The sequence below is a fragment of the Aquarana catesbeiana genome, linkage group LG13, assembly GCF_042186555.1.
Source record: "Aquarana catesbeiana isolate 2022-GZ linkage group LG13, ASM4218655v1, whole genome shotgun sequence".
NCBI lineage: Eukaryota > Metazoa > Chordata > Amphibia > Anura > Ranidae > Aquarana > Aquarana catesbeiana.
Window position 1 is genome coordinate 143,044,209 of NC_133336.1, and position 17,400 is coordinate 143,061,608.

At 45.2% G+C, this 17,400-nt stretch overlaps 1 long non-coding RNA gene across 1 annotated transcript in view; it reads left to right on the forward strand.

Annotated features, from left to right (window-relative positions):
• The window catches only part of LOC141117130 (uncharacterized), a 98,750-nt gene extending 94,565 nt beyond the window's left edge, over positions 1–4,185 (forward strand). The window contains exons 2-3 of the long non-coding RNA XR_012237108.1: positions 3,816–3,893; positions 3,979–4,185. This is a non-coding gene — a long non-coding RNA (uncharacterized lncRNA). The remainder of the gene's footprint in view (positions 1–3,815; positions 3,894–3,978) is intronic.
• Positions 4,186–17,400: the final 13,215 nt, after the last annotated feature.

The following is a 17,400-nucleotide window of genomic DNA, read 5'->3' on the forward strand; positions in this document are numbered from 1 at the left end:
TGATCGTTGAATGCAGCGCATTTAATGTCTTCTTTACGAATGCTATAAAGAACGAAGATGTTTTGCTGTTCATATTCAAACAGAGTTCTCCCAAACAGATTTCTGGATTCTTTTTCTGTTTGATCTCATGAATGACATGGTATGCTTTTTCAAAACAATGTTTCCATACTAATAATACTTTTTAAAATTTTTTTTTTTTTTTGGTGGAGTCATCTTTTCTTGTAATTTTTATCCAGATATTTATTTTATGATTGTTGTGGAACTTTTTTTCTGTTTATCTATAATTTTTTTGTAAAGTTACCACAAAGAACCCTTTATAATTTTTGTTTTTATAGTTATTTGTTTTTTTTTTTTTTATATAAAGTTAACCCAAAGAACCGTTTTTGGTTATGTATCTTTTTTTTTTTTAAATACTTACCACTCGAACATTATTAACATTATTTTAATCTATTTTTGGTGTGTTTTTGCAAAATCAATGAGATTGTTGTCCCTTGTTAATTTAAAACATTGTGTCTAAAATCTATGATTTAAAATAAAAAACCTAAACTCAAAAAAGATCCATTTATTTATGGTCTAAATAAAATAAAGAGGAAGTCAACGCTGGAAAAAGTATGTGTACAAGAAAATGGGGATCTTGAGGAGTCCATATAAGAGGGAGCACAATCTGGTCCAAGAATCCCAGAGATCAACAGCACCAGCAGATGATATAGATGTCCCCAGACTGTGGTACTACAACAGCCTGCGTCTTCTGTCAGACCAGACTGAACCCAAGTCATCACTTTCTTCTCTTCCCTGCAGCCTTTCCTCCACGCTGCCCTGCAGCCTTCCCTGTAGCCTTCTTTCGAGGCTGTGGCTCTGGTGTTTCAGTTGTGGCAGGAGGAGGAGGAGGAGGGGGGGCTGCCTCATGTAGTTGGGTGTTTCGTGTTAGCGTGCCCTGCAGCCCCTTCTGGATTGTTTCCCCAAATAGTCGCTCACAAATGAGGCGCTGCTCCCAATCCATTTGAAGAAGCCTGCTGGCTAAGTAGCAGCCATAGGACTCTTCCGCTTCGGGGGAGCTCTTTAAAAAACGGGTGGCCTCTTGCATGAGGCACAGGGATGCCTCCTGTGTGACCGTCCCCTTCCTGGCCCTTTTTTTGGGAAGGTGGAGGGGAGGCACTTGGGATTCTGTCAGGCTCCTACTGGGCCCAGCCACCTCACTTGGCCCAGCCACCTCACTTGGCCCAGCCACCTCACTGGGAGCAGCCACCTCCTGCCTGACACTGGGCCCAGCCTCCTCCAGGATGATGGTGAATCCGGCCTCCTCCAGGCTGTTCATGGGCCCGGTCTCCTCCTGCCTGCCACTTTCCCCACATTCCTCCTGGATGGACTCATCCTGTGTATAAAAAAAGGACAATAGTTTTAGTATATTTTTTTGGGTTCATCAATGACACACAGTTTGCTTCTCATGACTAGCAAATTCAATGTGAATACATCTCTTTAATAAAATAGTCTAATCAGACACCCTAATTATTTCAAGCAGGTGCCAAACATATTTAGCCACTACTGTCAATTTATATGTATACACAATTTTGAGGGCAAAATTATTTTAGACAATTATAACATCCAGTTAACATCATTAATATTAGTACAGTAAATATTTGTTAAAATAATTTACCTGACTCCAGATGGTCATATCCGGTTCATCCAGGATGGAAGACCCAGCTTGCTCCTCATCAGCCTCTGCTGGGGTGGAGGGAAGGGTGGAGGGAAGGGTTGAAAGTGATGCCCTGGCTTCAGTCTGGTCATCAAGAAAACGGAGTTGATTGTAGTACCACAGCCTGGGTACATAAACATCATCTGCTGATGCTCCTGATCTCTTTGATTCCTGGATCTTCTTATGTTCCCTCTTATACATGTTCCTCAAGACCCCAATTTTCTTGAGCAATGTCTCCATTGTTGCTTCCGGGATGGTCGCCTGGACAAAGGCCAGAAGTCTCTCCAGCGTTGACTTCCTCACATGCTTTGCATAATACTGTGGGTGTTTCACCTCCCACAAATTCCTCATCTCTCTATATTTAGAAATAAAAGCAGTAAGGAACTCTCTGGATCCTTAAATAGGGGATTCATAATGTCTGTATAAAAGATAAAGTCACAAGACAAAAAACACTTTTATTGGGTTTCTGCTAAACCCTCTACATCTTATCCCTATGTAGGCCACATCAATCTGTCAAGCCGTATAGGCCGCTTGCTACAAAGTCTTGACCAAAAGTATAAATTTTAAATTACCTTCGTTTAGTAGCGTCCCGGTCCACTATCGCCTATGCACAGAACGTACGTACGACACGTGCGCAAGGCCCCTCTTTATACACTACGCATGTGTGAAACTCCGCCTGCATCGCCCGCCCATGACATTCGATTTTAACTCATGTTCTCCGCCCCTTAATTCTACGCACAGAACGTACGTACGACACGTGCGCAAGGCCCCTCTTTATACACTACGCATGTGTGAAACTCCGCCTGCGTCGCCCGCCCCTGACGTTCGATTTTAACTCATGTTCTCCGCCCATTTTTAGTTACGGCGCGTAGTGGGGTGAATAATGGCGGAGACACATGACATGTTAACTACCTCAGGTAGCGAAAAAAGCCCGGAGGCTGGAATGTCAACAAGATCTGTGAGGCCTAGATTTAAGGCCTCCAATATGAGTTTTGAAGAGATGGTGGAGATGGTGGCCATTCTTCAAAAAAAGGACTATGATGGGAAGTATGGGCCGTACGCCCGGCCAAATTTGCGCAAGGCCAAAATAATGGCGAAGGTGGTGGACACTTTACAGGCTTCTTTTGGGGTACAGCGCTCCAAGGATCAACTTAGAAAAAGATGGTCTGACCTGAAACTCAGGGAGCCGGATCAGTTCAGACGGATCCGTAAAGTGTTGCAAAAAAGTAAGTACCTGTGTTTTCATCTTGTGTTGATTACCTCGTATACCGCTCCATGTGCTTTTCATTCCTATACGATTGTTTGCATCGTTTGAAACGATCTTTTAATAAACATCGTTACATATCTATATATAATATATACATATATATCTCTCTCTCTCTCTCTCTCTATATATATATATATATATATATATATATATATATATATATATATATATATATATATATATATATATATATATATATATATATATATATACACACATGTATGTATGTGTGTGTGTATATATATATATATATATATATATATATATATATATATGTGTGTGTGTGTGTGTGTGTGTGTGTATGTATAGATATATAGGTAGATATATAGATAGATATAGAATTTTTTTATTTTTTTTTTAATTAAATTAATATCTATTTTTAGATTTAGATTTTGTTTTGAGATTGAAGATTTATATTTAGTTATAGATATATAGAGAGAGAGAGATCCAAAGATTTTTTGATATTGATATCTAGATATCGAGATATCTATCCATCTTGATAGGTCTTTAGAAATTAAAATCTTGAAGTCTACTAGGAACTCTACACAAACAGACAATTTGTACACCACTTCACTACAAATGTTTGAAGATTAGTATGTACTAAAATATCTGTGTGCTAAGTATATTAATTTTTGGCTTCACATAGGGGAAAAATCACTCAGCCAACAAGAGGAACCCAGTCCCCCCCCAGCAAAAGAACATACTTGGGAAATCAGCCCAAGCCCCACTGAGGATGTGGAGGAAGGAGAGGTGGGCGACATGGGCACCCCACCAGGTGAGTGTCTGACACACCAGCTTACGGTAATCTATGCATGGCTGCCTTTTATTTTATGTAATTTTTCTACTCTATTTTAGGTGATCTGGTTGTGCTTGAGTCAAGCAACAGCGCCACCCCCGAGGATGTTGAGGTATGCGACATGGGCACCCCACCAGGTCAGTGTCTGAGACACCAGCTTTATGGTAAGGTAAACTATGTTTGCATATTTCTAAACATATTTTTTTTTTCATTCCACTTTAGGTCCAAGTGACTATTTCACCACAGACAGTGCCCAACGGCTAATTGCTCAAATAATGGCCTGGAATGGGGAGATCGATCAAATGCGGAATCGGCTGGATCGTATGCAGCAGGAAATGAAGGACATGATTGATGTTTTGGGTCGAATCTAAATGCCCTTTTTTAAACCCCAAAACATCGATCATGTCCTTCATTTCTGGTTTGATGACCCCATTCTGGGCCTTCTCTTTATTATTTTTTGTTAAATTATATGCCTGTTTAACAACATTTAAAAAAGGAGGCCTATTTTTCAAAATAAACAAAAAAAAAAAAAAAAAAAAGGATATTAAAAAACACCAAAAAAAAAAAGGATTTGAAAAAAGACAAAAAAAAAAAAAGGATTTTAAAAAACACCCCAAAAAAAAAAAAAGGATTTGAAAAAAGACAAAAAAAAAAGGATTTTAAAAAACACCCCAAAAAAAAAAAAGGATTTGAAAAAAGACAAAAAAAAAAAAAGAAAGGATTTTAAAAAACACCCAAAAAAAAAAAAAGGCCTGTTTGCTAAAATCAAAATGCCCAACAAATTTTATTTTTGATTATCTAAAAATATTTAACTCTAATTATATTATTCTAAATTTATTTAATCTATCTTTATATCTTTGGCTAGGAACATTTTATACTAAATGCATAACTGAATGGATACCAAAGATTAAAAACATCTGCTTTGAATTAAATAAATGTGTGGTTTGTTATTTCAATGCTCAGTATCAGTTTGTTTATAAATTTCAAAAAAGTGGTTTACAGTGGCAATGGAGCTTATTTAGAAATTTACAAGGAAAATACAGTTGGCACTACAACTGCTCGACCATAACCTAGGAGAAAGCCCAAAAGAAAGGCAAGCAATAAATATAATTCAAGATTTCATCAAGATTGTTTTTATTTTAAATCTTTAGATATCCTGGCCCATTGCAATGGCCCCCCTACCCATAAAATAATTAACATATTGCTGTCTAACTTGACGGGCACTTTGGGGGGCCAAGCCAGTATGGACAGTATCCAGGCCCGTAAGATTATCAACGATAAGTCCGGCCTCAGGCCCAACTGGCACCATATAATTTTGAGAATGTTTGTTTAAAAAGTTGTGCAGGATGCAGCACGATAAAATGATAAAATTAAGTTTGTATTCCGCCAAATTAATGGAGGTTTGAAACAGGCGGAACCGGCTGGCCAGAATCCCAAACGCATTCTCAACCACTCTTCTAGCTCTGGCCAGCCGGAAATTAAAAACCCTCCTCTCCGGGGTGAGGGTTCTTTGGGGGAATGGCCTCATGAGGTGCTTGCTCAGAGTGAAGGCTTCATCGGCAATGAAGACAAAGGGGAGTCCTTCCACGTTATCCGCATCAGGTGGCAATCCCAGGCCACCACTCTGGAGACGCTGGCAGAACTCCGTCTGGGCAAATACTCCTCCATCCGATATCCGGCCATTCTTCCCCACGTCCACATATAGAAATTCATAGTGTGCCGACACCACCGCCATTAAAACTATACTGTGGAACCCCTTATAATTAAAATAGTATGATCCCGAATGGGGTGGTGGCACAATGTGGACATGTTTCCCATCTATAGCCCCTCCACAATTGGGAAAGTCCCAACGGGTGGCAAAATGGGATGCCACAGTCTGCCATTCCTGTGGCGTTGAAGGAAACTGGGGAATCAAACAAGAAAACAAAAATCAGTAATTTTGAATCGAACATGGCAAGAAAATTATACAATTAAAAACATTATTCCACAGCATCAGTATAACATTAAATAATGTATATCTTCTGGAAGAAATAATATTGAAAGGCACACTTATCAGATTGCTCACCCCCTCTGATGGAACATTGATTACATTTTAGGGGGTGGTGAAATTACCAAAAAATATTAATTTTAGGACACACAGGGATTTATGGACTAAAAAGGCTACAAGACTGCAGTTGTTCCACTCTGCAAGTGCAGTTGCTCCCCAGCTTTAAGTAAATGAGGTAAGGTAAAAAGGCTTTCATGTTGCAAGGAGTACACAACCACATGCAAGGGCAATTAATGAAAACACTTTGTGGCTTGTATATGATTTGATGATGGAAATCAGCAGAGCTTCTGCTCATTTACTAAAGCACTGGAGCAAATGCACTTGTAGAGTGCACATGCATTTTGCAAAGTGCAACATATATCTGCTTTTTAAAAATCAACACCACAGAAGATTCTAGCAAATTATTGGGGGGGGGGGGGGGGGGGCTGAAATCAAGCTAATTATAAGCACACTATTTGGATAGAGTTTAGGGGAAACAAAATACAATGCAGCTGACTAAATACATTCAAACTGAGAAGACAAGGTGAATATGTTACCAGCATTGTATGCTGGAGAGGTTATTGAAGGCAAATATACATGCATGACAAAAAAGAACATGAAACAAATCAAGCATGCGTGAGAAGAAAAAGGGGACATTCACACTATATTACAATGATGGTAAGTAGTGTTTGAGCTAAGAAATACATTACATTATCAAAGAATAAATAAAAGAACATGTGATGCTAATAAAAGAAAAAATTCTTACCTTAATATAGTCCTTCTGCAGGACCTGGATGATAGCAGAACAGGTCTCTGGGATAATGATCCCCAGAGCCTGGGGGGAGATGCCTGTCGAGAACTTGAGGTCCTGCAGGCTTCTCCCCGTCGCCAAGTACCGCAACGTGGCAACTAGCCTCTGCTCCGGAGTGATGGCTTGCCTCATGCAGGTATCCTGCCTGCTGATATAGGGGGTCAGCAAAGCCACCAAACGATCAAAAACGGGGTCCGTCATCCGGAGAAAGTTCCTGAAATCCTCAGGATTATTCTCACGGATCTCACGGAGCAATGGCATGTGACAGAACTGGTCACGCTGGAGCAACCAATTCTTGGTCCATGAACTCCTCCTCGCCCTGTTCATGGACTGGTCTTGGTCTGAAGAATAAACTACAGCACCAAGCACATACAATGCACGAGCTCGACGACGAGTACGTACAGGTAACATGGCTTCAAAACGGTCGGCTGGTCAGAACGCACTTAACAGAACGCACTGAAGAACAGCAAGGCCTGTGAAGAACGACCTGAAAATCAGGAACGAGCGGACAATAAAACAAAGATTTCTCAATGCCAACTGACCAAACGCACTGAAAAGCAGATACAAACCTCACAAGCACAGACTGAACAACAGTTAAAACGAACTGAAAAATACGAGTCTCACAAGCGCGAATCGTCTCTCACCAAACTTCTACTAACACGAGATAAACACGAGATTAGCAGAAGGAGCCCAAAGGGTGTCGTACGGGCTATTGAACTTCCGTTTTATAGTCTCGCCGGACTTGATGTACGTCACCGCGTACTAGGCTGTCAAACTTTTGTGTGGTCGTGTGTAGGCAAGTCCGTTCGTTAGAAAGTCTGCCGCAAGTCCGCCGAAAGTCCGCAGGAAGTCTGTCGGACCGGCTGTCGGACTTTTGTAGATGAAAAGTCCGACCGTGTGTACGCGGCATTTTACTTCTTCCATACACCTATTTGTGTCTATCTCCCTAAACCAATCCTTTATCATCAGGACATTTTTTGACTTCCATTATTTTGGAATTAATATCTTTGCTGAGTTCATCAGGAATGGTGTAATTTCTTCCTTGGTATCCCCGTTACATGAAACAGGCATTGCCAAGGATCAAATCCAATTTCTTTCCCACTGATCTTCTTTATCCAGTCTAGTACTTCCCTCTAGGGATAAGCCTTCTGTTTGGGTCGAACATGAGTTTGACTCGAACATTGACTGTTCGCCCGTTTCTTCGAAAACCAAACATTATGGGCCGTTCATGCCAAATTTGAGTGGCGCGTAACGGCCCATGATGCACTGCGGGAGCACAGTGCATTGCTGTATAATGATTGGCCAAAGCATACACCATGACTTGCATGCTTTGGCCAATCCCAGCGCCCTCAGCTAAGAGAGCCATAATTGTCCAAAGGCAGGGTGCCTTTTGTCAATCATCGCTCAGGGGGACTAAGTCCACGCCCCACACTATATAAGGCTGCCTGCACGTCGGCCCCGTGTAGTGTGTTGTTGGTGTGGACGGAGAAAGTCTCATTTAGATTGAGCAGGCAGGCAGGTTATTCAGTTAGCTGTAGTGTATTTAATAGATATATACAGACAGTCTCGTGTGTGTGTGTGTGTGTGTGTGTGTGTGTATGTGTGTGTATATATATAATATCCACTGTTAGCTATATCTCACTGCAGTCTGTTCCTGGTGTATTGTTTCTAATATACTTCAGGCAGGTTATTCAGTTAGCTGCGGTGTATTTAATACAAATATATACACACACACACACAGACATTCGTGTGTCTGTGAATGTGTGTGTATATGTATATATATATATCTCCACTTCATACAGTTTAGCTATATCTCACTGCAGGCCGTTACTGGTGAACTTTTTCTAATATACTTCAGGCGTTATACACAGTACCGTGCACCCCTAGTGCAGTTGCTACTACTTTTCTGGTGGTGTACACAGTATACAATACATTCAGTGCACCCATAGTTGCTATTAGACTTCTGTTGGTGTACACAGTACGGTGCACCCATAGTGCAGTTGCTACTACTTTTCTGGTGGTGTACACAGTACACAATACAGTGTAGTGTGGTGTTGCAAAACAAAATCCCCATCATGTCCGGAAGGCCACCAAGGAGAGGCAGACACTCACAGGCCACTAAAAGAGGGCAACAGGCTCTGTGTCTACAGTCCACAGTGCTGGTCATGGACATGGTGCATCTTCTGCAGGTGGCTGTGGGGCACGCTTCCTTTTTTTCTGCTGCTGGGACAGGGTCCTTTGGTGGAGGTGGTGCCACAAAACTGTAACCCCTCACAGATACGGGCCCTGCTGTGAAATATTAGATCAAAAATTGTAATTACATGCCCCTGTTAAACAGGGACAGAAAAATTGGGCCTTAGGCAATGATGGTGGTGCCCTAAATCAAAAATATTGTTGGAAGCTAGCATCATCAAGATTGAAGAGGAACAGGATAGTCATTCAGCATAGTCAGTCTTTAGCATAGAAAAATCAATCAGTTACATCAGCATCAGGTGCTTGATAGCTGCTGCTGATCCAAGTATGATTCATTTTTATGCATGTGAGCCTATCCCGGAAGTCTGTGGACAGGCGCACACTATGATCCGTTACAAACCCTCCAGCAGCACTGAATGTGCATTCAGAAAGAACGCTGGATGCAGGACAGGCCAGTAGATCAATTGCATATTGAGCTAGTTCTAATGAGTGGTCCATCCTCAAGACCCAGTAACCCACTGGATGCTCTGTTGGAAAGGTCTCCAAGTCTGTTCTTGCCCCTAGATATTCCTGCACCATGTAATGCAGACGCTGGCGATGATTGCTTGAATGATCAGACCTTGGCGCTGAGGACTGAGAAATTGTCTAAAGGCATCGGTCAGCCGGCCACCTTCTCCACTGCTCTTCCTCTGACTGAACGAAGCCTCAGCAACATGTTGTCCAGCACCAGGAGATTGTAACCTCACAGGGTCTGGAAATGCATTGCACAAACCTTTCTTCAAGGCCTCCTGTAGATGTTACATCCTCTGCTCCCTCTGTGAAGGCAAGATGAGTTCTGCAACCTTACCTTTTGTAACCTGGGTAAGGTTGCCAGCCAGTAATGATCCCTCTCTTTGATACCAAAAATCCTAGGGTCCTTTCCCTGCATGGCCTCCCTGATTATTCAAAGCCTGTGAAAGTTTGCAGAGGCATTCGATTCTGAGTCCTCTGGGTCAATAAGAATCACATGATCCGTAACAACCTCCTCTTGGCCACATACAACTCCTTGGGTTTCTGGGTACTGAAAACAATCCCTTGAAGACTGCTGATGAGTGTTATCCTCCACGTCCATGCTGACACAATCCTTCTCCACCTCCCCCTCTTCTTCCTGTGTTTTTGGCAGGTCTGCAGGAATAATATCTGGATAAAGGGGGCCTTGAGAGGTAAGGAAGGAAGTCCTCCTCTTCCTCCTGCTGTTCTGCCTCAAGTGCCCTGTCCATTATTCCATGAAGCGAGTGCTCCAGCAGGAAGACAAGAGAGACAGTATCACTGATGCATGCATTGTTGCTGCTCACCATCCTCATGACCTCATCAAATGGTGAAAGGACAGTGCATGCATCCTTGATCAGTAGCCACCGGTGTGGCGAAAAGAAGCCAAGCTCCCCTGACCCTGTCCTGGTGCCATACTCACACAGGTACTCATTGATGGCCCTCTGCTGCGTGTACAGCCACTGCAGCATTGCCAAAGTTGACTTCCACCTGGTGGACATGTCACAAATGAGGCGGTTGGTGGGCAGGCTGCATTCCTTTTGAATGTCAGCCAGCCAAGCACTCGCACTGTATGACCGATGGAAATGACCACAGGTTTTTCTGGCCTACCTCAGGAGATCGTGTAAGCCTGGGTACCTGCTCCAGAATCACTGCACCACCAAATTCAGGATGTGTGCCAAACATGGAACATGGGTCAAGTGTCCCTGTCGGAGGGCGGAGAGAAGGTTTTGTGCCATTGTCGCATACAACCATTCCTGGCTGAAGCTGGTGTGGCGTCAACCACCTCTGAGCCTGCCCCTGCAGAGCTGACAGAATCTCTGCCCCAGTGTGTGGCTCCTGCCCCCAAAGCAGTGGTTTAACCTTAAACTACGTAGAGGGTTCTTTACTGTAAGAGTAGCAAGGATGTGGAATTCTCTTCCATAGGTGGTCTCAGCTGGGGGGCATCGATAGTTTCAAGAAGCTATTAGATAAGCACCTGAATGACCGCAAAATATATACAATGTAATACAGACATATAATCACACACACACACACACGTTGGACTTGATGGACTAGTGTCTTTTTTTTTTTTTTCAACCTCACCTACTTGTGCTTGCGTAGCCCCTTGAACGCTTAAGGAGCACCGCTGGTTCAGAGAACAAATCTGCAGAAGGGGCCATAGAAGAAGAAGAAGAGGGGGTGGTGCAGAGAGTGGTGGCAGAATTACCGTTAGCATTTTGGAGGCGTGGTGGCGGAACAAGCTCCAACAATACTGAACCCTTTCCTGCATCCTTCCCAGCTGCCAGCAGAGTTACCCAGTGCGCCGTGAAGGAAAGATAACATCCATGCCCATGCCTGCTAGATGATGAGTCTGCGGTAATATACACCTTACTGCTTACTGCCCTATCCAACAAGACAAAAACATTGCCTTCCACATGTTGGTAGAGAGCTGGGATGGCCTTCCATGAAAAGAAATGGCATTTTGGAACCTGCAACTGAGGTACAGCACATTCCACTAATTCACGAAAGGGGGCAGAGTCTATCAGCTGAAAAGGCCGTAATTGCACTGTGAGCATGTGGATGGATAGAGAAATTTGCCTGCTAAAATCAGATGGTGATGTACTGCTAGAAGATTGGCTGCAAGTACTTGGGACACCTGTCACGGAATGTCCCACACTCCGCTTGAGTGCTTCCGTCATATACCACTTCCTCCCAGTCTGTATACAGATATCCCAACCTATCTGAGCACAAACAAGGCGACATTTGCTTGTTGCTACCAAGAACTCACTTTATTCAGAACCAGAATACAGTCTTATATACACAGGAGAAGATTACTCTAACAATACAAACGTAACCTAATTAACATGAGCTAATTATCTAATCCTTTATACAGCCTAGGTGACTGAGACATGACCTTTCGCCCAGACTTGTGGTCACCGAGCTTCATACAGTTAATTAACACAATAGCAGTCGTCCCGTCTCCTACATTGTATAGAGGACAATGTCATTAGCTCATTCAATTAACATAAACACAGGTTGATGACACCAGCATCTCCTCACAGGATGTGTCCCAACAGAATGAATCCATTGAAAATCCAGGGCCCATAATCAAAAGGCAACAGGCTTGCATACAGTCCTCTCCAACAGCCTCTGTCCCGGCTAGGTCTGTGACATTTCTCCCCTTTCGGCAGGAGACTAACACAGGAGGAGACCCCAGACAGGTTGACTCCGAAGTTAGTCCATAGTTCCAGTCCTCTACTGCCTGTACCCACACAGTACCCCAAACAAATTGTTCCAAACAGAGTATTACTCACCCAGCCAACCTCTGCCTCTCTCAGAGAACATATCTGCCGCTGGGGAGAGGCCTGGACTGGCTCTTCTCCCTGGAATCCTTTCTGCCGCTGGAGAGAAGACAGGGTGTCTGGGCTCACTCTGTCATGCTGTTGGGGATCGGGGCCCACTGCCCAGCATCCCTGGGGTATACAGGTGGAGACTGAAGTCCCATCCACCTTCACAGGAAATCCATCCTCTGTTAGTTGAGGGCAGAGTCCAGCAGTCCTCGGCCCTGTTGCCAGCCCTTCTGCTGGAAACCCCACACCATCTGTTCTGGCTAACTGTTGGAGAGGGAGGCTGACTGCCCCGCCTCCCTGGAACTCTGTAGTTGTTGCCGGTGCTGGGCAGAGGTTGGTAGCACTCTGCCCTGTTGCCAGCACTTCTGCTGGGGACTCCGCATCCTCCGCTCCGGCTAACTGTTGGGGCAGGAGGCTGGCTTCCTCCACTCCCAAACTGTGTAGCTGCCATTGGGGAGGTGAGCCAGCTGCTTCCTTTTCCATTCCCTCATCTGGCTGCTGGGACGACATGTCGATGGTACTGTCTCCCAGGTACACGGATCTTTGCTGGGGAGGAAAGCCCACTTCCTCCACCCTGGCCAACTGTTGGGGAGGGACAACACACACCTCCTCTCCCTTCTCCCCCTGTATCTGCTGCTGGGAAGTGATTGCCATCTTCTCAGCCTGAGCCTCCACAATTGCTGCAGGTGTGGGGCAGAGGTCTTGGACCCTCTGTCCGGTTGCCAGCACTTCTGCTGGGGGTTTGCCAGGTGGTTCCTCCTCTACAGAAACGTCTGTTAAATTCCCAGTCTCTGGAATTGGTAAAAGTGTGGGACAGAGGTCTTGGACCCTCTGTTCAGTTACCAGATCTTCAGCTGAAGAAGTTTGTTTTAACTCCATAGATGCTGCTGGCAGAAAATCACATGTCCCTGTCAATGTTGTGGGAGAAAGGCCGACTACCTCTTCTCTCAGGAAGGCTGAAGCCACTGTTGGTGCTGGGCAGAACACAGTGAACTTTGGCCCTGATAGCAGCTCTTCTGCTGGAGGCTCATCAGGTTGTTCTTCCTCAGCAGAAAAGTCTATCAAATCCCATGTCTCTGCAACTGATGTCTGGGGATAGAGGTTCACCATCTCCTGTCCATGGAACCCAGAAGATGCTATCATTTCTGGGCAGAGGTTAGTAGAGCTCTGCCCTGTTGTCAGCACTTCAGGTTTGGGGACGGCAATCTCCGGATTTTCCACTGCCGATTCTCTGGCATGCTGCTGAACTTGTTCTAGCAGTTTCCTGTATGCACCTTTCCAGATGCTGTTCCTTCCTTAGCAAATGGTCCAGATCAGGTTTGAGCTCTGAGACCCCTGCAAGACCGAGCATAGACTCTCTATAGTCTCTCAGGTCCTCAAGGTCAGGTTCCCCTTCATCGCCAAACATAAAAAGATCTGTAAGGCTCTCCCACAGCAATCCAGGGCCGCCAAAGTCATATCCCTCCGGAGAGCATTCTGTTGTCTCCCCTAAATATCCCTCCTCTGCGTGCCATTGCAGAGCCCGATAATGATTGTCCAGCTTTATCTCCTGCTGGGCCAACCTGTCCAACTCAGTCACCCATTGCTCCTGGGGCTGCTCTCCCAGGAATGCCATCCGCAATGCCCGTTGGTCACTGGCCCGTTGCTCTTGGGTTGGAAAGCACTTGCCCTGTTTTATACCAGCGAGACGGAGGGCTGCAATCCAGAGCTCCACCCGAATTTGCTGCCTAAGCTCCAGGTATTCATCCTCAGACACAGTCCTGGTGTATGTTGAAAGGATGATCCGCAGCAGCCCCGGGAATTCTGATGCCAGGTCCATATCTCTGCTGGGGTGACTGAAGTCTGCTATGCTGATCTTGGATCCAGTTGGAGGTTTGGATGTCCCAGACTTCAGGAAGCTTTCCCGCTGCTTGCCACCAATGTCACGGAACGTCCCACACTCCGCTTGAGTGCTTCCGTCATATACCACTTCCTCCCAGTCTGTATACAGATATCCCAACCTCTCTGAGCACAAACAAGGCGACACTTGCTTGTTGCTACCAAGAACTCACTTTATTCAGAACCAGAATACAGTCTTATATACACAGGAGAAGATTACTCTAACAATACAAACGTAACCTAATTAACATGAGCTAATTATCTAATCCTTTATACAGCCTAGGTGACTGAGACATGACCTTTCGCCCAGACTTGTGGTCACCGAGCTTCATACAGTTAATTAACACAATAGCAGTCGTCCCGTCTCCTACATTGTATAGAGGACAATGTCATTAGCTCATTCAATTAACATAAACACAGGTTGATGACACCAGCATCTCCTCACAGGATGTGTCCCAACAGAATGAATCCATTGAAAATCCAGGGCCCATAATCAAAAGGCAACAGGCTTGCATACAGTCCTCTCCAACAGCCTCTGTCCCGGCTAGGTCTGTGACAACACCTATTGCTATACCTTCATTCCTCTCAGTGCAGGTTTTCCAGGGGACTGGAGGTATAGTAGGGTTGGAGATCCCAGATGAAGAGCAAGGAGAAATCCGCTTTTCTCTTTGATGTGGGTCTTTCAAGTGCTGTTTCCAACGTACTTGTTGCCTTATGTGTTTATGTGAAATCTCTATTAATAGCTGTAAAATATTGTAATTATGAATATATTTAATTTAGCTTTTATCTATGTAGGGCGGAACATATCTTCACAGAAATCTCTGGTAGACCAGACAAGTCGGTGCCTAGGCTTGTGTATACAAACAATGGGATCCAAATCTCTATGTTTTACACATACTCACTTCAAAGGATCCTATGCTGGGATATGCAATGAAGGGAGGCCAACCCGTAATCAATACTTAACTTCCCGGGAAAATTCGAGTTAAGCTCCTGCTCAAAATAGTCACAAGGATTTGTATTAAAGGAGGCTGACTTATGACTTATTGTCAGAGAAGCTCTCCAAGACGATCGGCTATTGGGTGCTCTGGTGTGCGCCGGTTCGCGCCTGGGCGCGTCGGCACTTGGCGCCAACCACCCTATTTAATGTGCTGGAACCTTCTGCTCGGTGCTGTCCGATCTGCAGCTCCCAGTGCCTGAGTTCCTGTTTCCTGTCCAGCAGGAGACACCTGGCGGGTCTCACTCAAGCTGTAAAGAGCCTTCAGAAAGGCTACACTAGGCTGGAAGAGAGAGTCCAGGTGCTCTCCTCACCTGCTAACCCTTTAGCTGCTGCTGCTTCTGGACTCTCATCTCCTCCCTCCGTGGTTATACTTCCTCCTGAGCCAAGGGTACCTACACCCGACAGATTTTCCGGTGAACGTAGCAAGTATCGATTCTTCCGCAATGCCTGCGAACTATACTTTGCTCTGCTACCACGAACCTTCTCCTTGGAAGCAACAAAGGTGGGCTTTGTAATTTCTCTCCTGTCTGGCGAACCACAGACCTGGGCCCACCATATCCTGGAACAAAAATCAGCATCCCTAGACAACCTGGATGCATTCTTTGCTGCCATGTCCCAACTGTATGAGGACCCCCAGTTGAAAGCCACCGCTGAGTCCGCCTTGCACGCCCTACAACAAGGGCGTAGACCCGCCGAAGATTACGTCCTGGAATTCAGGCGTTGGAGTTCAGACACGGATTGGAACGACGCGGCCCTGCGTTACCAATTTCGCATGGGTCTTTCCGATCCGCTTAAGGACGAGTTGGCGCGGGTGGGAGTACCACAGACGTTGGAGGACCTCATCAACCTGTCCGTTCAGATAGACCGGCGCTTCAGAGAGCGCCGATCCGAAAGAACCACCAGTCAGTTCCATCCTACCTGGGTCCTCCCAAGGGTCCCTAGTGCCACCAGCTCTGTCGGCCCAAGCCTTCGTGTACCGCCTACTCCGGTGCTTGATCCCTCTGAGCCAATGCAGCTTGGCCTTCTCCGACCATCCCTCACACCTGAAGAGCGACAGCGTCGACTGGTCAACAACCTATGCATGTACTGTGGGGAGTCAGGCCACTACGTGAGATCTTGCCCTAACAAGACACGCAAGTCTCTTTCAGCCTCTACTAAGTGTGCTCCTGTCATACGTAATCCTGCTAATCATCTTGCTCTCCCCATTGTTCTACAGCTTCCAGGACAGGATCTTACAGTCTCAGTCATAATTGACTCCGGAGCTTGTAGCTGCTTTATAGACCTAACCTTTGCTGCTATCCACCGCATTCCTCTCCAAGCAAAATCACAGGGACTTGCGGTCCATCTCGCTGACGGCTCCACCCTCAGCTCGGGTCCCGTCACCCAGGAGACTATTCCTCTATTGGCCATTATGGATACTCACCACCGAGAATTCCTTCGTTTTGATGCAATTTCTTCTCCACTTTTTCCGATTATTTTGGGAATGCCGTGGCTACAAGCCCATAACCCTAGTATTGATTGGGCTTCCGGAGAAATGAAGTTCTGCTCCCGCTATTGTCACCAACACTGTTTGCCCAGTACCCCTACAGATGCCTCTCAACTCATGTGTCTGGACGTGGACACCGAATCGCAGCAAGCGATTCCCACTCCGTATCGGGATTTTCTTGACGTCTTCAGTAAAAAGGGGGCGGAAACCCTTCCTCCTCACAGGCCTTATGATTGCCCGATAGAACTTTTGCCTGGGTCTGAAGTTCCGTTTGGACGAATTTACAGAGCAGGAGCTACTCTCAAGACTTATATTGATGAGAACTTAAAGAGAGGATTCATCCGTCCATCCACATCACCGGCTGGGGCCGGCATTTTCTTCGTGGAGAAGAAGAACCACTCCCTTCGGCCTTGTATCGACTATAGAGAGTTAAACAAAATAACCATCAAGAATCGCTACACCTTACCTCTGGTACCCGAACTCTTCCAAAGACTAGGTTCAGCAACAATTTTCACTAAACTCGATCTCCGTGGGGCCTATAATCTAATCCGCATCAGGGAGGGAGATGAGTGGAAAACTGCCTTCCGTACCCGGTTCGGGCACTTTGAATATCTTGTTATGCCCTTTGGTCTGTGCAACGCACCTGCAACGTTTCAGCACTTCATTAACGACATTTTCCGTGACCTCCTGGACTTATACGTTATAGTATATCTAGATGACATCTTGATTTTCTCCTCTCAGTCATCGAACATCGCAGGCATGTCCGAAATGTTCTAACCCGGCTCAGGCAGCATGAACTTTACGCCAAATTAGAAAAGTGCGAATTCGAACGCCAATGTATCCAGTTCCTCGGCCTAATCATTGCTAGTGACGACATTAAGATGGATCCGCAAA